Source organism: Agelaius phoeniceus, chromosome 5 (assembly GCF_051311805.1).
Source record: "Agelaius phoeniceus isolate bAgePho1 chromosome 5, bAgePho1.hap1, whole genome shotgun sequence".
NCBI classification, from domain to species: domain Eukaryota; kingdom Metazoa; phylum Chordata; class Aves; order Passeriformes; family Icteridae; genus Agelaius; species Agelaius phoeniceus.
Genome location: NC_135269.1, coordinates 17,963,920 through 17,987,084, shown reverse-complemented (window position 1 = coordinate 17,987,084; position 23,165 = coordinate 17,963,920). Strand labels below are relative to the sequence as shown.

The following is a 23,165-nucleotide window of genomic DNA, read 5'->3' as shown; positions in this document are numbered from 1 at the left end:
GATGAGTATTTTATTGCAGGAATGTCTCCGTGTTTGCACTCTAATGGTCCATCCACTCCCCCCTTCCTGCCCCTCTGTCCCCCACGCTCCCTCTGTCTCCCACATGCACACACATGCACACACTTTGCTCACACTGCCAGCATGTGCTGCTATTCCTACCTGTGTTCACAAGTCACTGTAGGACATGTCAAGCAGGTGAAATAGAGACACAGAGCTACAGTGCCACAAGCCCCTGCTCCCTTGTTCTGACTTCCCTTTTAACATTTTTTTTCCAGTTATTTGCAAATCTTTGACAAATTTATTTCTTCAGTCAGTATTTCTGTCAAGAAAGTCACCCGCCATGACACAAAAAGAAGTGCTGGGGGAAACACTCACTGTTAAGAACAGACTTTAGGATGGATTTGTGTACAGTTCCTCCTCTTTTGACTTGCAGATTTGTCCATTAAGGATGGCAAGTGCCAAAAACATGGAAAGTTCATCAGCAACCAGCAGCGACTGGTTCCCAAACTTTTTATTTAGAGAGATCGCTCACAGAGATGGCTGATAAATTTAGCTGCATGCCTCTAAGTCTCTCTCTAAATTTACATGCTTAAGTCATCTTTCTTTTCTGTTTGATTTGAGCTTAATTGAGCAAGTCATAACCATAAGAACGTGGTCATATAAGATACGAGGTGACACTTTAAATCATAAGGGTCACGAAATTGTTTCCTTAAAGAATACTTTTACTAGCTCAATAAGTTTTTTCTGTTCCTGTTTAACCATGGATTTTTTCTCTTTCCCTTCCCTGTTTAAAGATAATTAGCCCTCTCCTGCTATCAAAGCTTTGTACCATCTCCTTTAAGACATTTTAATCTACCTGGAAAGTTGTCACAGTTTTATTGAAATATTTACCACCATAGATTGAAATACAGACAATGTTGTTAGTTGCAATTGTCCTTTCTCTGGAATTTTTCAAGCATAAAGTGATCCCATTTAGAGGATTCTGCAATTTAAATGGTCCTGCTGAGGGGATTCCACAATTTGTGTCCGTCTCACAAGTTCCGCCTTTCTCACCCAGATGGAGAATAAAAGTCATCTTCCACCACCACTTCCTAAGAATTCTATACTAAAACTTGCTGCTCTGTCAATTTAAAAAAAAGCAAACCAAACAAAAAAACCCCAAACCCCCCCTCCCACTAAATAAACCAACAAACAAAACCCCAAACCTCCTCAAACTTGTGTAACTCTAGTTCCATTTGTTTTTGTCTCACCCTGTTCCTGAATGCTGTTTCCATCTGATTTAGAGCTTTTTCAGCTAAGATGAGGGAACTCAAATTAAATCCTGTGCATCCCCCACCCAGCCCAAGCACTGCATTCAGATCTGAGAAATACCTAAAATGTGACTCAGCTTTTAATCTACTGAAGTAGACAAACAGTGCTAGGAATAGAAAACTGTCCTGTGGCTGGTGAACAAACGTTCCTCTGAAGGTAGGCAAAGGGTTAAGCCACTGAAGGCAGCCCTAGCCCAGGAACTTCACATTTGCAGTAACGAAAAAAAAAAAAAAAAACCACAGAAAAAAAGAAAAAAAAAAGCAGCAAAAGAAGAAGTCTAGAAGCAAATAGAAGCAAATGACCTGGGCAGAAGGGCTGCCTAGCTCTGATGGGAGTCAAACCTCCCAAAGCTTGCATAAGTGGAGGGGTTTTGCCCACTGTCTGGGTCTGTGGGCAATCAGACCCCTTGTAATTTGAGATGTGACACCTTAATCTCGCCAAATATGTGTGCACTGCAAAAAGCATTGTAGACAGCCTGTTTTCCCAGCCAGGGAAAATGGAGACGTGTTTGGTCCTTGCCGTTTTCCAACCTTTCCCCTACAGATGTTTCTGTTGTTCTGAAGCTGCTTCTTTCTAGGTATTTCTACATCTTCAGCTGTTATTCTGGGCGTGGGGTGGTTGTTTCCCTCATGTTAACCCTTAGAATAGGTGGGTTTCTTTCACACTTTCGGCAGGTTTCTGAATTCTTAATAAGAAGCAATCCAGCTCCCAAATGGTCACCTTATTTTAACTGTCACCCTTGGATCTGAGGTTCTGACATGGAAAAAAAAAGTTAAATATAAAAAAAATTAAAAATAAATTAAAATATTTCTTTTAACAAGTCCCTGTTCTGTCTTGAAGAATCTGAAACATTGCTCAAAGCATGCTGGAGAAAGTAATCTTTGAATTCTGGGGATTTTAATTGGGATAATTACAAGACATTGATCTGATTAATTAGGCACTTGACCAGACTTCAAAACATGTGATATTTTATATACTTTGAATACATGCATTTTTCTCTACATATTAACAAATACCACTGTGATTTCATTTGATGATAAAAAATTGAATATTTATGGGGAAGACATGCGTGTGAGTATGCAAATGCATGCACATTTTATGGGATTTAATGCATACCTTGGGTTATTCTAAAAGCAGGGAGTGTGTTCTATAATGGTTAGCTTTTGCAACAGCACCACTTCGTGGTTGAATTCCCAAACAGATCCGAAAAAGGGGCTGTAGGGACTGTAGGGACACCACATATGTCTCAGCAAGTCTGAGCAGTTCCCATGGTGGTTGGTTTTAATATCCTTTGACAAAAGCACTTACCTGGGATGGAAATGTGTTCCAGCCATATGGTCCTCTCTTTTTAAAGATGGTGGGTTTAAAGCAAAGGCAAGGAAGAAATCGGAGGAGAAGATTAGCTCTGAGCATTTTGACCAGCTGATAATTTCAGTATAGGAGGCTGTTCACCTTTCGAATGCCAAAATCACTTTTGTTCTAATTTTCAGAATTTTATAAAGGGCCTGACAACATCTCTAGAATTTTTTTTTATACTTGAAATGTGCTGCAAATATTTTGTTGGAAGTAAAAAGGAATCCAACTATCTTTTTATTTGGTGGAAATGCTGGTGGGAAAGAATAGAAATTATTTATTTAAACATTATTTAAATATTGTTTGAAGAATACCAATGACCATTTTTCAGAGCTGAAGAAATTTCTGAAACCTCATTGGCATCCTCACTTGCACCCAGGCCAGGCAAATGAGAAGTATTAGAAAGAATTTCCAAGCATGATTCACAAAGAACTTCAAGCTTATTTTTGTTACACATTTCTTGGAAAGTTGTCTTCTGCAGCTTTCCCTCTTTCTTGAAAATAGTTAGGACAACTCATAACAATTAACATAGTAGATCAAAGATGCCACAGTGTAAAATGTGTACCCAGAGCTGTAGGCATGCCAGGAGGGAGGATGGGAATAATGCGCATAAATAAGCAGGAATTCTAGGCACACCCTGAAAACCATTATTCTTCAGAGCTTTTTCTAAAAAAAAGGCATTTTACAGAATCAGCTTTCATTATTTAATTAGCAATTCACCTTCAAACCTATTTTCTAGGCAGAGAATTAGCAAAGTGAGATTAAATGAGATTATAATAATAATATTAATTAAAATAACATCCAGATGCACTAAAATGCACCTAGTAAGTACAACTACAATAACTTTCTTGCATGAAAGATTTTACACACAAGCAGCATTGCAGTACTCAGACCAAAATTTTAATTGTTTTACAAATATTTTTCATTTAAAATGAAATTTATTGATCTGTACTCCTGTATCAAAATAAAGCTATATGTTAAGTGATATACAAAAAGGGATTTACACTCTCCAATATGTAGCTGTGTTTTGGCAGTACAGTTATGGATGATTACAAATCTCTCGAACGTACTAATGTGTTACATCACTTATCAGCTTAGCTCATATTTTGGATTTAAATGATATTTGTCTTTTTCGGTTGCTATCCTTTTATTTTTCAGAGATGGTGTTTGTTGCAGGAATAATTCAGAAACAACATTAGTTGATGATAGGCAACATTTTGGGAAAAAAATACATTCCTTGTAATTATAAAATACTTTGAACCCCTACTCATTTTTTATAATTCCACGTGAGCTGAAGAGGACTTGCATGACTATCAGTAAGAAAAATGCTGAGGAAAAAAATAAAATTAAAACCATATGAAGAGGTTTGGTTCCATTACTTATGCTAGGACTGGGAAAAGGTGCCTGCAGTTTTTAATGATGGAGGAAGAGGACGATTTGTAGTCACAGCACCATTCTTTTGTGAAGAAGATAAATTCCACACTGGGACATATAAGGAGATACATAAAGTGCTTGGTAAGATGTCAGCTGGGATGCTAGGACTCAGTTCTGACCATGTTCAAGTCAGAGAAGACCTGGAAAATGACAGAAGAAATTATTAAATGTCTCATGTAGTTTAAAATATGGTGGAAAACCCCAACAGAGTAAAGAAATCAGTGAGGACTCACAAGGCTATAATGGACCCTCGCCAGGGCAAGGGCAGGTCTAGGTGTTCTCTCTCCCCCCATTTCTGCTATGACTACATGACTTAAACCATCACAGAAAGCAAATATGTTCAGGAACATCTTGTACTCAGGACGCTGGCATAGCTTTTGAAGAAAACTTCCCAGTGAAAGCCTTCAGGAAGTTTCCACTACATATTCATACAACTTGGTTTGGGACACTTAATATCTTTATCATGGGGAAATTTTTTCACAGGGAGGTCACCACCACAGTACTTTTTTCCCTCCTGGACTGGTGCTTCTGCACCTTTCAGGTGCAGTGGAACTGTAATAGCTGGAGCCAGTTGAAAGTGGATGATAGAAATGACAACAAATTTATGTTTTTCAAAATAAAGATAAAAATAAATATAAGTCAAGCAGTTCCAAATGAAAGGGGCTTAGAGCATTACTGGTCTGGCATCTGTTAGATCCAAGCAGGCTGCCCATCACTGAAATGACAGGCTCGGTTCCACACCACACATCCAGGAAATGTGTCCTGACCTGTGTGTTTATTCCTACTCTTAAGTGTCAAATACAGGTGCTCTTCTCAATGGTCACTACCAGAAGAAATAGAAAATAAAGCAAAGCAAAGCAAAGCAAGGTTGAATAGTGAAACACTCGGTGAAAAGTGAAGCTCATTCATTTGCAATCAGCTACAAAAGTTGATGTAACAATGGGCAATGATATTTTGCATAAACTAATCTAGATAACATTCTCCTGGAATAGAAAAAGTTTTGGTTCAAAGTAGAGCTGACAAAGTGCATTTAACATCAGAAATCAACTTGTTGAAGCCAATGGGACCTTTCTCAGTGCTGGCTTGCATCCCTTGTAGTTAATATTTGTGTATTGAGTCCTTACAAGGCAATTTTTACTTGAATCAAAGCAACTTTTATTTAAATTTTTTACCTAATGGATGCTGATGCCCATTTCACTGAGCTTCTACATTTTAATTCCCTAAAACTTTAGTATGAAATCAAATCTACTGGAGGAGGGGCGGGGCAGCCAATGTGGTATGGATCAATTTTCAGGCAGCCGAAAACTGAAAGTCTCCTTTGAGCCAATGCAGATATACAGGCAGGGGGTTTGAAACAATTCTGGGCCAAAGTGTGCTCTCTGTCCATCCTGCACTATCTCTTTTTTATCTTTTTTTTTTTTTTTCCCTTAAGTAAGGCATTCCCCGAGCCTAGTACGTGCATGTAACTAAGTACTCTTTGAGGGCCTGTAGGTAAAACATTTAATGCATCTTTCTGTAGTATTAAGTTTAAGCTCACTGGGGCTGTCTGTGAGCTAATTAGGCAGTCCCTGGATTGATCTGGGACTGTTTCAAATGATGGTGTCCCCAGCAGCTTCCAGGCAGGCCTGGAAGCTGGATCATTGCAGCCACATCCCCAGCAGGATGCTCCTTCCCTCCTACAGGCAAGGGATGTGCTGATGCTCTGCATCCAGCTCAAGACATGGATCAAGGGATCAAGGATGCACAACAGAGTCAAAACCGCTCTTTAGGAGCTGGCAATGGAGTCTTTTGCATGCTCAGAGCCTTTTCTTAACCGCGATTCAAAGAAAGAGATTAACTTTTTCTTTCATTGCAATGCATATCATTTTTAAAACCAAGTAAACAGACAAATGTTTTTCACTCACATTCAATTCTTCCCCAGTTTTATTTGGAAGAACAAATTCATCCTGCTGGGAATCAAGGGGGATAAGGAAAAAAGCAAAGGCATGGAGGATTTTAAAATTATAATTTCTTTTTAGTCCAAAGACTGTATGGCTTTTGACCCCATCTCTTATCATGGGAGTAGTGGGTAAAAAAAGAGGCTGGATGGAAAAATCCAGCATGTTTTTTATTGAATCGCACTACTGACACTTGGGGCTGGTTGTGCTTCAGGCTGTCCATATCTGGAGCTAAGATTAGGCTAAGTTCTTAGTTTATAAGGAACTCTTTTCCCCTCTGAAGAAGCTCATGCCAAATTCTGTTTTGCTACATGAGCGTGGCAAATCTCTCTCTTCCCAAATATCATCAATGTTTAACCCATGCCTTTGGTTGTGTAAAATGTTCCTACTCACATGCTTTGCTGTCTGTCCAATGTCTCATTCTAGTTCTGCAGCTGAGCCTTTCCTTTATCAAGGACCTGAATAGCAACTGAGGTTTCTGCCCTGCAAGGGAGGAGAATGAAGAAATCATGTGTTGAGCAGAGGACACAGAGAGTGTTTATTGCAGGAATATGGGGATGGTCACACAATCATCCCTGACTGACACAGCCTAATCTGTGAGTCATACAAGCTTGGTCACACAAGCAACAATAGGAAAATTTTTGGGGCTTTAGGACTGTTATGAAGTTATGGCATGCATGTTCTCTCCAGCACACATGCTGGGTTTGATTTTTATCTTTCCTTTAGTGGTTAATTTGACACCTTTTCCCCTTGCTGAGAAATTCCTGCTGGAGGCAATTCCCCAGTACGGCTTGTCTCGGTAGCCAGCAGTGTTTGTTAAACACAGCCTCTGTCCCTGCAAGCTCTGCCTTTGATATAAAGCAAGACATCATTATGCTGTAGAATTGCTTGCAATGTCTGTAAGGAGTTGAATCTAAAGGTATTAAGGACTGTTTTTGTAGCACAGTTTATAGTCTAAGGAAGCATCTTGGCTTTCCCTTAATTATCATTATCACCTGCCTAAACATTATGAAGTGAATGAGATGATATTTTTATCCTGAGAGTGAATAAAATTCATTTGCACGGCTACATCTTCTGAAATTAGAGATTATTCTTGCATCAAGGCAGAGTCAGTGTTACAGTCAGACCTTAGCTGATAGAGAGAGATATTTTGACTCTCATCAACCCCAAATAAAGCAAAACTCCAGGAATCCCTCATTTCTTTATGGAAATATGATGATACAGAGCTAGGCCCAGAATGTTAAACAAATAATTACTCCTTTAAATCTGTCCATACCAATCTCCACATCCTCATGGATTAGTTCACTTTCTTCATTGTATCTTGATACCTCCCCTGTATCCTCCCTTAATTTTTGAAAAGTTCCCTTTCTTTTATGCATGACTTCTATTTTTTGAAATACCTCAAAAAAAGAAGGGATATTGCACTGTATCTAACCAGGGACAGATCTGAGGGTCATACTGAGCCAGTATAATGAGAAAATATCACAAAATCCTGAAAATGCCCAGCTACAACCTACAAATTTCCTAGCATGCAATGCAGTTTTAAGTCCTCCCCCCACACAGAGGCTTTTGTCCTGTGATGTGATACCTACAGCAAGCGGGAGTTATTTCACTTGGGAAAAACGGACCGTGCAGCATGCCTTGCTTTGCACTGAGAGAAATGCCACATGTCAGTTCTGCTGCAGTCTCAAGATCTTTAAGACAATTTCCATGCCCCACCATGTTTTTCCCAGGGATGAGATCCTGAATCAGCTCAATAATATGAAGAACATGCAAATTTTCTGTGTGATTATGCTTGGGCTGCTTGTTAAATGCAGTAGATGTGTCCCTGCTCACACAGAAATGGCTTGTGCTGTTAAAACACCCACACAGACACTGCTTTGGAGCTTGGATAGTCATCAGTTCTTGGGTCAGTCTCGTGGATGGCTGTGTGGGATGCACTGAAAGGGCTTCTAAACACTGGAATGGGCTTCCCAGTGAGGTGGTGGAGTTCCCATCCCTGGAGGTGTCCAAGAAAACCCCGGATGTAGCACTCAGCGCTCTGGTTTCATTGACATAGTGGTATTTGGCCACAAGTTGGACTGGAGGACCTTGGAGGTCTTTCCCAACCTCAGTGATTCTGCGACTCTGTGATTCTTTCTATAGGGCTGATCTATTCTTCTAGCTGCTGTGCAGGCCACTATCACTCTCCCCTTTTTCCAAAAAATTCCACCTCCTTGTGCTCTGCACTTGTGACTTTGCGTGTATAACACAAGGGCTGGGGTCCCATCTGAAGATTTAACACATCACCTACCCTTTTATAACAGCAGTTCTGGGGTTTGTAGGAAAAACGAGTGGAGTAGTAGCATGTAGTAAGTGGGAGGCCAACAAGAAGACAAAGAAGGGATGGAAGACCTGGTTGGAAAACTAAATAGGACTGAAAAGAACAAGAATAGCTGCAGAGGAATTTAGAGAAACAAAGATAACACTTCTTGCAATCTGGGGCTATAAAATCATGTCAACATGCAGAGAAAGGTAATAAGGCATGGTTTTACCTCTTCTGCAATGGCCTGAGGCACAATCACTTTTGTAATTATTTACCCTGCAGCCTACTCAGGCCAGTTGTTAAAAGCTATAATTTAAGAGTCATCCTCTCTACTCAAAAATGCACCCAGAGTCCAGCTCTGACATGAAGTCATAGTCTTTTACCAGTGCTCCCAGATCCTCATGAACATTTGGTGCTGGTACTGGATGTTTCCAAATCTCAAGTAAGATGTTTGTTTTGCTATTGTATTTTAACAAAAAAAATCAAAACAAAACCAAAAAAAACCCCCAAACCATACAAAAACCAAACAAAAACCCAACAAAGAAACAAACAAACAAACAACCTCAAAAACCAACACACCATCCCAAAAAACAACCAAAAAACCCCAAACAAACAAACAAAAAACCACAAAAAACCCCCACAACAGTTTTGTTTCTGTGAAACAAAGAAGCAAACAAAAATATTTCAGTAATATTTTCCATGAGGAAAAGTTTATACTACTGAAATTTCTATTTAAAATATTATTTTGTTCTTGCAACTTTTGTACTCCGAAGGATTCTGTTTTTAAAGTCCACTTAAAATCCCAAAAGTTATCACTTAGATTAATCTGGATCAGATACTAAAGCAGTGTTCAGTCACTACTTTAAGAAAAAAGTCCTGAAAACTTAAATGAGAACAGCATGCTACTATAATACTTGCCTTATATTTATGAATTTATTGCAAAAATTTTTAATTAACAGATTTTTACCCAGTATGAAAATGTTAACACCCTTTGATGACTCTGTTCTGGCTTGGTGCAGTGGAAATGATGCAGGAAATCTGATCCTGAATATTTTGTAATAGCTTCTCCTGAAGGAGACCCATGCCATTGGGCACTCCTAAGGATTCAAGCTAAAAGTCCACTTTGCAAACATGAATTAAGCACTAGAGCTCCATCATTCTGGATGGATATGACTGAGACGACACAAGCACAAAACTTTGAGAGATCACAGTTTAGCAACTGAAGGGATCCACAAACGGTCCTTTCTTGTTTTGCTGTCAAGAGCCAAAATAACATTTTTTTTTCTTTCTTTATTTTTTTTTGGTTACCCCGTTATGCCTGCCAATGTCATACACAGGGTAGGCAAGACTAACATTTGGTATCAGAGGTTAGCATAACAAGAGTGGAAAAGCACGCTTCAACTCCCAGGGAAGTAGATAAACACTCTGTTCCCTCGCTGGCGGCTGCCTGCTCTGATGGGAAATATCCGTGCTTTTGCTCTGGGTTAGTGGAGGAAAGACACAGAGCAAAAAGGCCTTTTTCTTCCGCTAGATAATATTGTGAGAGTCTTCTGGCTTGGTGAGTATGAAGGAGGTTTTACTGATCCTTCCACTGCTCTGTAAACAGCACAGAGGTAAAATGATCCCTTCATCAAATTTTAGGCGGTCCAGAAGCTCTCTTTGTGCTCCAAAGTTAAAACCCACTAAGAATAAAATTGCTTTACAGCCAGCTGAAAACCAAATCAATAAAACTGGTGAACCCAATGCAATTTCTTGCTTATATTATACCTCCTCTTCATTACTAGAGTGAAACAGAAGAGACTGCAGGATAAATTGGATTCTTGCCTTGTACTACTTGTCTGAATGTCAATGAAAACCACTACATTTTTTTTCAGGAAGGAAAAAAAGAGTTTTTTCCAAGCTTTTTTGGTTGTTCACTGGAGGAAGAAAAAAAAGAAAAAGAAATAAAATAAATTAAAATAAAAAACTAGATAAATAGTAATATATTAGTTATCTCAAAACATAAAATATATTTTAAGCAGTATTGTCTCTTCTGTGTTTTTTTCTCATTAATCAGGCTCTCTTTCTCCCTTTTAATCTACAATATTCCTGGGAGTTGTGGTTCTCACAATGCGAGCTTGCTATGCAGGCCAAACTCATCACATTGATCATATTTAACTCCGAGATCAGCAAAAATGTTGGCGACAGATATCAGAGGGGTAAACTGTACCTCAGTTCAGTACTCAACAGTCTTAAAAGCATAATGAATGATGATTTTCTGCCTCTACTTTCTCATTATATGAATGAGAAATGTTTTGTCTCTTTAAACAAATGTAAAGCAAATTTTACTAGTATCAACTTCATAAAGTCAAATACTATATTAAAATGTTACAAATAGTACTTCTGATTAATTTCTCCACATAAATTTATTTGTATTCTATTTTAGCAGCAGTTCCAAAATTTTGGGAGTTTTACACTTAAAACATTTGGCAGTTTCTAAATAGTATTAATAACTTTACAATTTGAATCTTACTATTTGCCTTTTTTTGTCCTTTAAAATTGGATGTTTTCTTTTTTCTTAGCCCATGGATCTTTGCATTCCATTCCTTGAAGCTTTTGCCTTTATCTTTCTAGAGGTTTTTCCCTCCCCTCTAATTAAAACAAAATGACAAAACCTCAAGAGAGTGCTTGGAGGCATTAGAAGATGTTTTAGAAAGGTGCTAAGCTGTTTTAGATCAACAGCAGCTGTTTCTTTTGCTTCAGTGCAGCTACAAGAATTTATAGCATTAAAATTTACATCTTTTTGCTTGTGTTCCCTGAATAAACAACTGGCTAAGCTTTTCCCTCCCTAAAGGCAAGTCAAAATTTTTCAAAGAAATTATTTCTTTGTGAGAATTGAAGAAGCTGAGGATTCAGTTGAAAGTGTATTGATTTATTACAGGTGAGGATATTTGTTTTTCCAGCATGCTGACCTCTGAACTCCTTTTCCTTGGTATTCCCATGATTTTTGTCTTCTTTTAGTGCTGAGCAGGAGAGCTTAAAAAATTACCTGGCAACTTTCAAAGGTCTATTTCTATTTCTATTTCTATTTCTATCTCTATCATGCCTTCCAGCAGCTGTTTGGTCCTCAACAAGTATTTATATCTTTTAAAACACTGATTTTTATAGAAAGTACTCATAGGCAGCTTATACATGTATACATCTCACTTGAGATTACAGCAAATATATCTATTGATGTATATAACATATATATAGGGTTATTAAAGGTAACTGTGCTTAAATCTAACTATTTCTTCTGCCTATAATGTTTATATTCTTGACTACTCCCTGCACATTACCCATGCCTTAAGTCCACTGATCAATGTGGGGTAACGAAATGCAAACATTCCAGTTTTAAAAGCGAAGACACAGCTAAATAATCTGCAGCACACTATTCCATGGGAAGGCTAAATTAGAAACTGAGAGAAGCTGGGAAGTGTCATGGGATGGACAAAGGAAGGAGATAACACCAAGTGGTTGATCTCTGCTGCCATTGGGGATGGTGTCAAAGCTCTCAAAATATTCCTGGCGGATTCCTGCAGCACCTCCAAATTTCACCCAGCATCAGAGATGAACGTGATCCAAGTGAACTAAAGAGGAGCATACCACCCCTGGCTGGCTGGGAGCTGGCAGGAGTCCCGTCCATTGACTCAGCTGCAGCCCTGTGAGCAGGTTTGACTCGGAGCATTGTGCTGTTGTTGTTGGCACAGGGACAGAGCGGGAGCCAGCAAGCACTCTGTGTAATCACCGCTCCGGCCCCGGATTGGTTTTCCATAAACAAACTACAGGCCCAGTCTTCCATGGGGGTCACTTCAGTCCTCTGTGGGGGTCACTTCACTCAGCTGCTGCTCTGGCTGTGGGAAGGTCTCTTGCCCCATTGAACCAGCGGTTTGCAGTAGTGAAATCACAACCAAACACTTCAGATTTAACGGAAGGGCTCAGCATCCAGGAGGATCAGCTACCGCAGCAGCCAAAGTCAATCAAAGATCAAAACCCAGGTTACTTCCAAAGGAGTGTCTGGATTTTCACCAGCATAGCCAAGAGGGGAGCTCAACACTCTTTGGAGAGATTCTTCAAGATGTCTATGAGTGCCTAAGGTTAAAGACAGTGCAGGAACAAACAAACTGTGGGAAATGGGCTCAGAGGTTCTCTGTGGAAGCTCTGATCAACCTGATCCTCTCCCTTGCCAAAAAAGAGGTCAAGACTGTCCCTGCCCCTTATCTATGTGGCCGTAATTCTGAGACTGTGCCATTCTGGCATGACAAGAAGAAATGGCCTTAAGCTGCACTGGAGGAAGTTCAGGTTGGACACCAGGGGGAATTTCTTCCTAGGAAGGGTTGATAAACATTGGAAGGAAGGTAGTAGAGTCCCCATCCCTGGAGGTGTCCAAGGAACACCCAGACGTGGCACTCAGTGCTGTGGTCTGGTTAACACAGTGGGGATCAGTCACAGGCTGGGCTCAATGGCCTTGGAATTCTTTCCCAACCTCAGTGATACCATAATTCTGTGTTTGAGGGTGAGTCCCCAGCAGTTTTTTCCCTTAGGAAAAAGGAGAAGCCAAGTCATCCTTCAAGGAAGGCTTGTAAGTCATCCTTCAAGGAAGGCTTTTTCTCCCTAAGGAAAGACAGCATAGGCTTCTTCAGGTTTGATTCCTTGATCACAAATTCCCAAGGAAAATTTAACAAAAGGCACTCCAAGGTCATTCATGGTCAACCTGATGTGCAGAAGTGAATTTCCAAATTTTGATCTGTGTTATTCTGCCTACATTCTCCCACCTATAAAGTCAATCCTTAAAGCCTTTTTTTCCCAAAAAACCAACAAATAAGCAACATTTTTGCTGTAAATACATTAACTATGAATATTAATAAAAGTAAGTATTAATTACCTCTAAATCCACATATTTGTAAATGTAAAGGGATTAATACTGCATTGATATTATTACATTTATTTTAAATAAACACATTTATTACATAAAAATACATTTAAATAATATTTATGCATTCATGCATTCTTTCTTTTATAGATATATATTCTTTCTCTGTCTACTCTGTTATCTTTCTGTGTGGTTAACAAGTGCAGAAACCTATTTGTGTTAATTTACCCTATATCCCTAAACTCTGGATCCTAACTCAGTCTCAAAACACTCTGTTTAAATTCCTAACACTATCCTGATTTGCGGAAGAGGATTTCTCTTAGTGCATACTTTAATTAAAACAAAAACCCTAAAAGCAAAACAATAAAACCAACCAAACCAAACCAAAACAAGAAAAATTCAATCCCCCCACCAAAAAAAAAATATCCCTCAATAAAGTCCCCAAACTAAATAAAAATAAAAAACATGGAGAAAAGCTGATGTTCCCATGTTAATTGTAAAGAAAAAATGATGGACTCAATAATATGAGAAAAATAGAAAAATTCAAAGCAAGTTGTCTGGATATCACATGTTCAGGGGAGCTGAAGGATACTTAATCCTTTATTTCTCCAAACTTTTTTAAAACAAAAGCAAAAAGCCCAAAACACTAAAGAGTGCAACATACCAAATGTGATTTGGAATTATGCTAAAATTATGACCAAGAATGGGGTAAAATATCACAATGTTACCATGGTGCATCTCATCTTTCATGCCTCAGAATATGGGAAAACAGGTTATTAAACTTAATTTTTTTCCAAATTGGGGGTCTTAGTCTTGCTTTCGTAGAAGACTTCAACCTGTCTGATACTTTCATACCAGTGTGAGGTTCCTATGTATTGCTAACTAAGTTGTGATATCCTGGGGTTTTTTTTGTCCAAATCTGTGATATCCTCTCCCAGTCCATCTCAAAAAGAAAGATTTAGATAATAAAAAAGTTATTAAGATTTTCTTCTCTTCTGTGATTACTGACCTTGTCAAAGAAAAGTATTTAAAATCCTTCTCCTTAAATTGTAAACTGAGTTAAAATGCCTGTTTTTACATACCTATTGATTTTAGAAATTTTCTTTTATTTCTTTAACTGGTTTGGTTTTTTTCCCACTCCTGTACTTTTGAAAGTTATGTAAATTAATTGTGAACTAAGATATTCTTAAATTCATCTTCCTGCTATAACAGATACCCAGCTTACCACAGAAAGTGAAATCAGCAGAGCCAGTAATGACAATAAAAGGGCAATTCACATTCCCCTTTTTACAGAAAGAGTGTCAAATCTCCTTGTTCTGTACCTGCAGAGGAGGTTTATTTTGTGTCTTCCTTCATTTTATACTCAAACACACACAGACAAATCCTTGGCTCTAACATTTTGAGAAAAATTGGAGAATATTAGAGGCCCAAATAAGTCAAGATGGAGATTAATATCATGGTGTTTTTAAAAACCCATACAAAGCAGATTAAATTTTTTACTGTCCTGTTTGTGAGCTTGGCTTCATAAAAATTTAGGCTTAATTTGAAAACATAACTGATTATATTTTTCTAAGGGTTTCAGTTTCCATCAGTCTTAAAATGGATTGTACTTTTTATTTCCATTAAACTGCAAGTGCATGATGGTTAACTGGATTTCTAAATGTGCTACTGAACAAGTCTGGGGATGTTCTTGAGGACAGACATATCCTGTCAGAAAGTCTTTCTGAAATATGTTTTATCCAGAAAAAACTTCTGTTTTCCATCATTTGGGCTCAAATTTGGACGTTTTTGAATTTTTGGTCACCTCTGCAGGGCTGGGTCCTTGGACATGTACAAATTCTAAGCTACAGTGACAAGCACATTGAGCAGCATCCAGGTTAGGAAAGAAATGTGACATTAAAATTCCCCACACCGGAATTGCTGTCTGTTGTTCAACACCCAGCTATGGTTCATTTCACATTAATGTGTAAAGGGATGATGGGGGTGAGGGGGGAGTCCTCCATGGCATTTTTTTCCATGGGGCTGGGAAATGGGATATGGGAATGAAGGTTAAAGCTGAGAATCCCAAGCTGGGGAAGGAGCTGAGGGCCAGCCCAGGGATGACATGCTTAATGTGAGGCATTCTTCTCGTGGGAAGACTTTGGCACACATTCTAGAGAGGCTTGAGCTGGCATTGGGACTTGGAAATATCACAGCCCCTCGCACTTTGAGAGGGTACTTAAATTGACACATTGGCTCCCTTCCAGGAATATTACAGCATATTAGTAGAAAGGCAAGGATTTCCTTTCTAAGAAGTCAATGTAATTTTTTGTAATTCAAGACGTAGCCAAAAATGGACACAAAGTTGCAGTGTATAGCTGCAGCCCTTTATGACTCAGTTTTTCATGCTATATCCAAACAGAGGGACAGCCTGCTGTCAGAACACGCTGGACTTTTTATCCAAGTCTCCCTATTTCTCTTTTCATAACATCCTGGACTCAAGGAGATGTTTGAAAGCCATTGCCAGCTGAGCCTCTCCTGTTGCTGGTGTGACATCCCTGTTCCCCTCCAGCCAGGAGTCAGGGAAAGCCTGCAGGTATCCACCTTCCTCCCTGACATCTTCACTACTGCTAACATCAACTCTCACCACTGATTTCTGCCTACATGGGAGATGAGCTCAGGCAGCCCATAAATTTATGCTTCAGTGATTTCCTCTGCTTTATAATTAGACTCTCATTCATTAAATAAATCAAATGCATGTGCTGTCTGCTGGCTCAGGAGTGGCAAATCAGGTACGTGGAAAACTCTCTCCCCTGCTCCCACAGACAGGCTGTAGGGTCCCAGCAAACAGGAAGCATCCAGGGATTTGCTCTGAGGGGAGCCGCTCTAACAATTCAGCACAAGATACCATACCTGCAGACACATTACTGGTGTGATGCTTTCACCTTTCCATGAACTGCTGGTGGTTTAGGCAGTCATGGTGCAAAAGATGAAGTCATCACCATCTAGCTGCAGGAATTACCTTTCCAAATGGGAGTTAACAGAAGGGACAGTATTTACTCCCTGGCACAAAGCTCATTTGGTGAAGAAATGCCAGGATACCAGAGCAAGAAAGGAGCAGAGCATTCTTATACACACACTGCCCTCTAAATGCATATTTACAGAAAGGTTTAAACAGTGGCAGGAATATTATCAATAATTGCTATTTCTGACAACATCTGTGGGAAGCTGACAGTTTACATAGATTCTGCTGATATTTGAATAACATCCCTAGTCATTTGAACAGTGTCCAATAATTTCTTGGGTCAAGAAGCAGTTCAGTCACTCCTAACTGAAAAATATAACAGCACCACTTTCATGGGACCCCATAGACCCTGATACAAATTCTGCATTCTGAATTTTCACAGCTGCCAGAGGGACTGGGTTTTGAATATTCTCGGTTTAGTAACCTGGTGACACCATGAGAGTGCTTTTTCTAAATACCTCCAAACCATCCCTGATAGAGGAATGGCTCACAGGATTAAGAATAAGCAGAGAATTATGACAACAGAAAGCCCCTGCCAAACCCCTTGAGGCACTGTACAATGTAGTTAGAAACAAACTGAAAGACAGTTAAAACCACTTCATAACAAGCTCTTAAATCAAGCTGATAAAAGCAATTAAATAAACAGCAGGAAGGGAGAAGAGTAATTAAACTGAAGGAAATAATTGGCACAAGAACACATGGGTATAACCTAGAAAGAATATATCTAGGCTGGAAATTTGTTAAGCATTCTGAAGTCCTCAAGACAGAGATTTTTGCAACAGTTGTTCAGCAGGAGTAAAGGAGAAGTGAGACTATAATCTGAGTAGATTTTAAGGTAGAGTTCCATGGATTTTTTACTAGGATTGTTCGATGTTTCCTGAGACTGCAGTAGTTAGGACTTGGTGACCCTGTGAAATCCTGTTCTCTCTCCCAGGATTCTAAAGAAAGGGAGAAAAAAAAAAGAAAAAAGCCAGGTGAAAAACTGCTCCAGAAGACAGGACTGAGAGTATAAGTGTGTATAAATAACCAAATGTAGGGCTCAGAGCAGGGCCCAGGCTCTGCTCTGTGGGGCCCAGCAATGGCACCAGAGGAATGGGCAGGGACTGAGCCCAGGAGGTTTCACTTGGACAGGAGGCAGAACTTCTGTCCTGGACAGTGACTGAGCACTGAACAGATTGAACAGGGAGGGTGTGGAGTCTCCTCACTGGGGATATTCCAGACCCCTCTGGACACAATCGTGTGCCCTGTGCTGTGGGATGGCCATGCTGGAGAAGGGAGGTGGGACCAGCTGATCCAACCTCATCCATTCCATGATTCCTGTGGGATGGGGCAGTTTTGCCAGCCAGGCATAAATGTTCCTGGAAGAACTGCTTGTAAAAGAGACCCACATTGCTCTGAACCCACTGCTACCACTGTGTTGTGTCCCAGGTTGTTGGAAACTCTTCATCTCCCTGAAGGTTAAGCCCTTCCAAATTCCATCCTTGGGAAGCTCAGAGGGGCAACCCTGCCTGTCAGTCATTACCTTCCTCTTTACTCAGCTTTAATGTTGCAGATCCACCTATTTTGATTTAATGGCTGCTCTATGCATCTAACTTCCCTCCCACATCACTCTGCAGAGCTCTTCTCCTCAGCTCCTTCATGTGAGCCATTTTCTCTCTGTTGAAAGTCTCCTATAAGAGACTCATTTATTGATATTGCTTAGTCTGCTAATTGCCCAGGAGTATCATCCATCTTTTCCTGGTGGGGTGCTCAATTAGCCTGAATCTTAAGATCACATTTTTCCCCACATTCCCCCATCCTCCTTTTTCCTTCTGTGCCCTCCTTTTCTCCTCCCCTCTGCCCTGTGTCATCTTTCAGGAAGCAATATATTGTGCCCTCCATTTACATTTCTGGCTTCCGGCCCATTTGGAAACTGAAATCCCCATTAGAAACAGAGACACAAATGATTAAACAAACCTTAAAACAGGACCAGGGTGTAGGAAAGCAATTAAATACTCCATAAACACTGTAAAGCTCTAATGAGACTGTCATCTCGTTGAGTTAGTGGGTCGTGGAAGGTACTGCCCAGGGAAGAGTTCAATCCTGGCATTTGGCCATGGACAGAAATTCCTGCTGGCTTGCTTGTCTGAAACTGGAGGAACTCTCTGGCCAGCGTCACTGTGGGCATGTGTGGGGCTCAGATCTCTTCATTAACCTGATTTCCTGCCACAAAACAGCCAAAGTTCTTCTGGAGCTGTAAAGATTCACTTATCCACGGGAGGGCTGTTGAGGGGGGAGCTACACTGAGTTGCTCTATACAAATTGCCTTTTAAAGAACAGGCTTTACATGCCTCAAAACAATAAAATCACTGCTTGACATTCTAAGCAAATGGAAGACATCTCTATAAAATACTCTAGAGATTTAGGTCTAATTTGCCTTTTCTGCTTTTAATTTTGTGGGGCATGTTATTGTCTGAGTTATTAGACCCCATCTCAGACTGCATGCTTTTCAGAGATCGAGTGATTTTTAAAAATATTGAACAGTTAATTGATCTTAAGACATGATATAACATAACCTCATAACAGCATCAAATCGTGGTTTGCTCTTGCAGTTTTAAACCTGTTTGTATCGCCGCTGATGAAGACCAGGGACCAGCTTATGACTGAAAACCCCAAACCTGCGCTCAGCCTGCTCCAGTAGCACCAGAATTGTGCAACTCTGACTGCATCAGGGCAAAACTTGAATCTACAAAAACTGAAAAGAAAAAAAATTCATTGAAATCAGATGTTTTATACTAAAAGGAGGACAAAATTGGTTTGTTATACAATTTCTGGTGCTTCTCTATACTTATTTTTCTTCCTAATATTATATGCTTAAATTAACACTTTTACTAATTTCTATGTAAACCAGAGTAAAAACTGCCTGACTTTCCTGCTTCTTTTAGTCTTTTTTGTCTCCCCAAATGAAAACCTTCAAGGCAGAGTGCAAGTGGTAAATGTAAAATGTAAAACAGACAGAGAAAAAAAGTATCAGAAACTCAGTTATTGAAACACTTTTTTCAACAGTCACAAAGAAAATAAGAGAATTGACTTCCTAATTAAATGATATTTCATTGCAAGTTTGCTTGTAAGGAAATTACACCAATAACAGGGAAACAAGTATTTATCCAAGGTGTATCTCTGAAAGACCATGGATATCTCTGGATAGCACAGCCAGAGTATCCTTGTGTGAGTAAAGATAAATCACTGCATAAGTGCTTGCAAGGATTTGTACCTTTGCAAGTGTGAAATGAACACATGAAGTCAGTGAGGTTTGACATGTTATCTTTTAAGGTGTTTTTCACAAACTAAAGGAATAAATGTTAATGGAGGTGACATTCTCTGAATAACTAAGAGCCTGGGAAATAGTTTCTAACACTAATTATAGTCAAACAATTTAAAAAAATTAAATTTCTTTTTCCTTTAATCTATTGCTTCTTGGTGTATTTTTAATTTCTTGGGTTTCCGATTGCTTTTCAAGGACCTTTAAAAGGGGCTCAGTTTGGTTCAAAATGGATTTTTTTTTTTAATTTAAGTCTCTTCTGTTCTTTATTTCGTATTCCTAACTCATTCGGCCAGCTCTAGCTCACCCTGACTTCAGAGGTCATCTGGGGAATGGCTGCCAAGCCATGTCACATCACCTAGAATGTGACATGCAACCAAATTCTTCCCATGCCTATCCACTCCCACAAACACGTTTTTTCTTTTTGACATAGCTGCAAGAGGTTGCTTTTATGCCAGCAGACATTCCCTGTGATAAAATGGAGTTTGTTCAGAATGATTTTTACAGTGCCAGCAGCATCAAACAACCTGAGCCATTTCCAGCATCTTTCTTTAGTTTGTTTTCATTTTTAAACGTCTTAATTTTACTCCCAGTTTTGCACATGGATTTTGTGTCTGCAGCTGTTTAAAACAGTATTTTTTCAGGCACAAAACGAACCTGCTGATCCTTAGATTCCACTTTTTTCAGGAAACTGAGTTCTACTTATATAAGCCCCTGTTAGTTTTTTGCCCCCAAAAGATTTTTTACTTGTAATTGTGTACAATGACACAAAAAAATACCAGATTCCTTACTTTCACACCTATCTTGGGTCTTTTATAAGAAATTGATGCTGAACATGAGGCACATCCCCTATCAAAAAGTGTTTTGATGGGTTGGCATAGCAATGACTTTTCATTTGCTACCTGTCTGAAATACAGCCCATAAAATGGTGTACTGAATTTCTGGTGCATCACTGTTAATAGTAACTTTATCTACTGAGGAAGCAATTTCCTGAATCACAACTTTATCTTGCAATGAAAATTTATTTGTGCTCCTTCTATTGCAGGATGATTTAACCTGCTCTAATAATCCTCTGATGACAGATACATAATCAGACAAGAGAATTTTACCTGCTAAGATATTTTCATACAGTTTTTCATGTTAGTTTTAAATTAAATCTATAAAAGGATAGAGGTTATTCCTGAACAAATAAAATGCACCCTTTCTAAAACTAAGTAATCAGTCTTCAAGCATCAGTTAAGCCTAGAAGTTGGATTTTGGTTAACAGACATTAGATGATTCATATTAGTGAAACTAATTCATGATGTGATAGGGTAGATCAAAGATCTGTCTGGCTCAGTATACAGGGAAATAATTAAGAACGTGGATGTGTACAGTAATCTGTATTCTGAGTTATTTAATGATCATACACAAAACCTTCCACATCTGGAGCTTGTACCTGTTTGATGGTGTTTAATATCTGCATGGTGTCCAGAAATTTCTCTTGCAGTATTTTAAGTGTGTTTATACATTTAGTGTACATTATCTTCTGGAATAATGAAATGAAAAAGAATTTCCTATTTTTCATTTGAATGCTGCGTCTGGTATTCCTGAGTTCGTGTTCTGCAAGAAATAATGAATTATCATCCTCAGCCACCCCATACAAATAATTTGCTACTTTACAGCTTTACATCCATCATAGCTGTCTTCAGATATCCAAGCTGATGAGTTGGAGTGTGTTCAGTCTTTCCACACGTAGAAGACTTTTTCTGACCATCCTTGCCAGCCTTTTCCAGACCTGTCCTAGTCCTTGTGGAGCTCCTTCTCAGGAGTCTATCAGATACACCCACAGTGGCATAAATAAAGGTTTCTGTTTCCCTTCTTCCTTCTCAGTGCTCTCTGATGGTGTCAAAATTCAGTGCCACCCAGGAATCTCACCTGGAGCAGGGGACACCAGTCACACCAGACACCTCATGAGGTTCACCAAGACCAAGCTGATGCTGCACTTGGGTAGGGAAGAGTCCAGAAGAGGGCACGAAGTTGGTAAGAGCTGAGAAAGTTGGGGCTGCCCCCCATTCTTCATGAGCATGATTATTTTTAAAATGGTTATTTTTACCCATGTGGAACTAAGAGCAAAAAAAGATGAAATGAGTAATCAATGTATCAGAGATTTGTATCTCCTTTCCTGGTATTTGGTGGCATGGCAGGAGCACAAGGAAAAGAAAATGACAGAGGCCTGACATTTGCTTGAACTGGTCCTGCCACGTGGCTCTTGCACACTGAGAGACTTTGTGTGGAGGAACAACATGATACAAGTTTCCAGAAGTGCTAAGAAATAAGCACCAAAAAGCAGTGTAATTTTCACTCACAGAATTATTGCCTTTGTGCAGTTCAGGAGGCTGCAGGGAATAAAAGGATGTTTTTTTGTTTCGCTCTTTTGCCTGTGGCAAAACATTCTTCTATTGATTCATTGCTGTTTAAAAAGTGGTTTGACTTCCTTGGATGAAAGGCATGACATAAGTGCTTGGTATTAGATGATTATTATTAATTTTTATTCCTTTCAGGCCAAGGACCTATTACAGGCCTCATAAAGTTTAGCATTTCAGAGCTTTTGTACTTTGAATTAAAAGAAAAGAAAAGAAAAGAAAAGAAAAGAAAAGAAAAGAAAAGAAAAGAAAAGAAAAGAAAAGAAAAGAAAAGGCAGCTCAATCTCTGTAAGATTACAGAGCTGTCTACTATGTATTCCTCAGATAATTTATATTTAAAGGAAAAAATAGAAACAGAAAACAAAGTTTCTGGGGAAAAAAAGAATATTTTTGAAGAAAGAGGTCACTACTTGTCAGATTTTTCACTGCTCTAAATTGATGCAATCCCAATGATTTTTTTGGGTAGTCTATGGTTAACATTTTCACATTCAAACTCTAAGTTAATAAAACTTTCCATGGTACTCCAAATAAACCTTTATTTGGGGGCTTGAAGGCTATTGTGTATGTAACACAGACAGGCACTCAGAACCTGGTGATGTGCAGGAATAAAGTTATGGGAACACATTTAAAAAGTCCAGGCCAGCATCTTGGTTCTTGTAAATGATCTTGGCTGTTTGGAAGTCAGTGAGGTTATGCTGACTTAGGTCAAGTGAGTTAATAAAGCTGTCAATGTTAGAAACAATTTATTCACCAAATTATTACAAAACTGAAAAATTAAAGAACCAGAGAAGTGATTCAAAGATATCATGGCTTCAAACTTCATGTTATATCATTATATTTTCAAATAGCAAAACTGTTGTCATCCAATTCCCCTGTTTTAGCTGATGAAAGAAATTTTTCCCTGTCAGAGATGGTCCAGACCCTAAACCATCTCTGCTGGACCCCCTGGACTATATTCAATTTGTTGCTGACTGGAATTTTTTTGCATCCAACTAGAGAAACTCATTTTCTCTTCAGGCAGAAAGTGCTTTCATTTTTGGGCATCAGTGGCATTTCTTGTCCTTTGGCTTCTGAATCAAAATCCAGCCTCTGAACTTTCGAGGAGTCATTCTTATAAGACAAAATGTAACAACACAGCACCATTAATCCCATTTGTTTAGGCAATGCCTAAACTTATTTTACATCCTGCAGGAAAAACTGCAGTCAGCCTTGTCCGAGGGAGCT

The 23,165-nt window shown here is 39.1% G+C and overlaps 1 protein-coding gene across 1 annotated transcript in view; it reads right to left on the bottom strand.

Moving 5' to 3' along the window:
- Positions 1-3,623: 3,623 nt before the first annotated feature.
- LOC129119895 (potassium voltage-gated channel subfamily A member 5) overlaps positions 3,624-23,165 on the bottom strand; it is a 197,799-nt gene continuing 178,257 nt past the window's right edge. Inside the window, exons 2-3 of the mRNA XM_077178434.1 lie at positions 6,429-6,518; positions 3,624-4,238 (exon numbers count right to left, since the gene is read on the bottom strand). The gene's annotated coding sequence lies outside the window, so the exon portion shown is untranslated. The remainder of the gene's footprint in view (positions 4,239-6,428; positions 6,519-23,165) is intronic.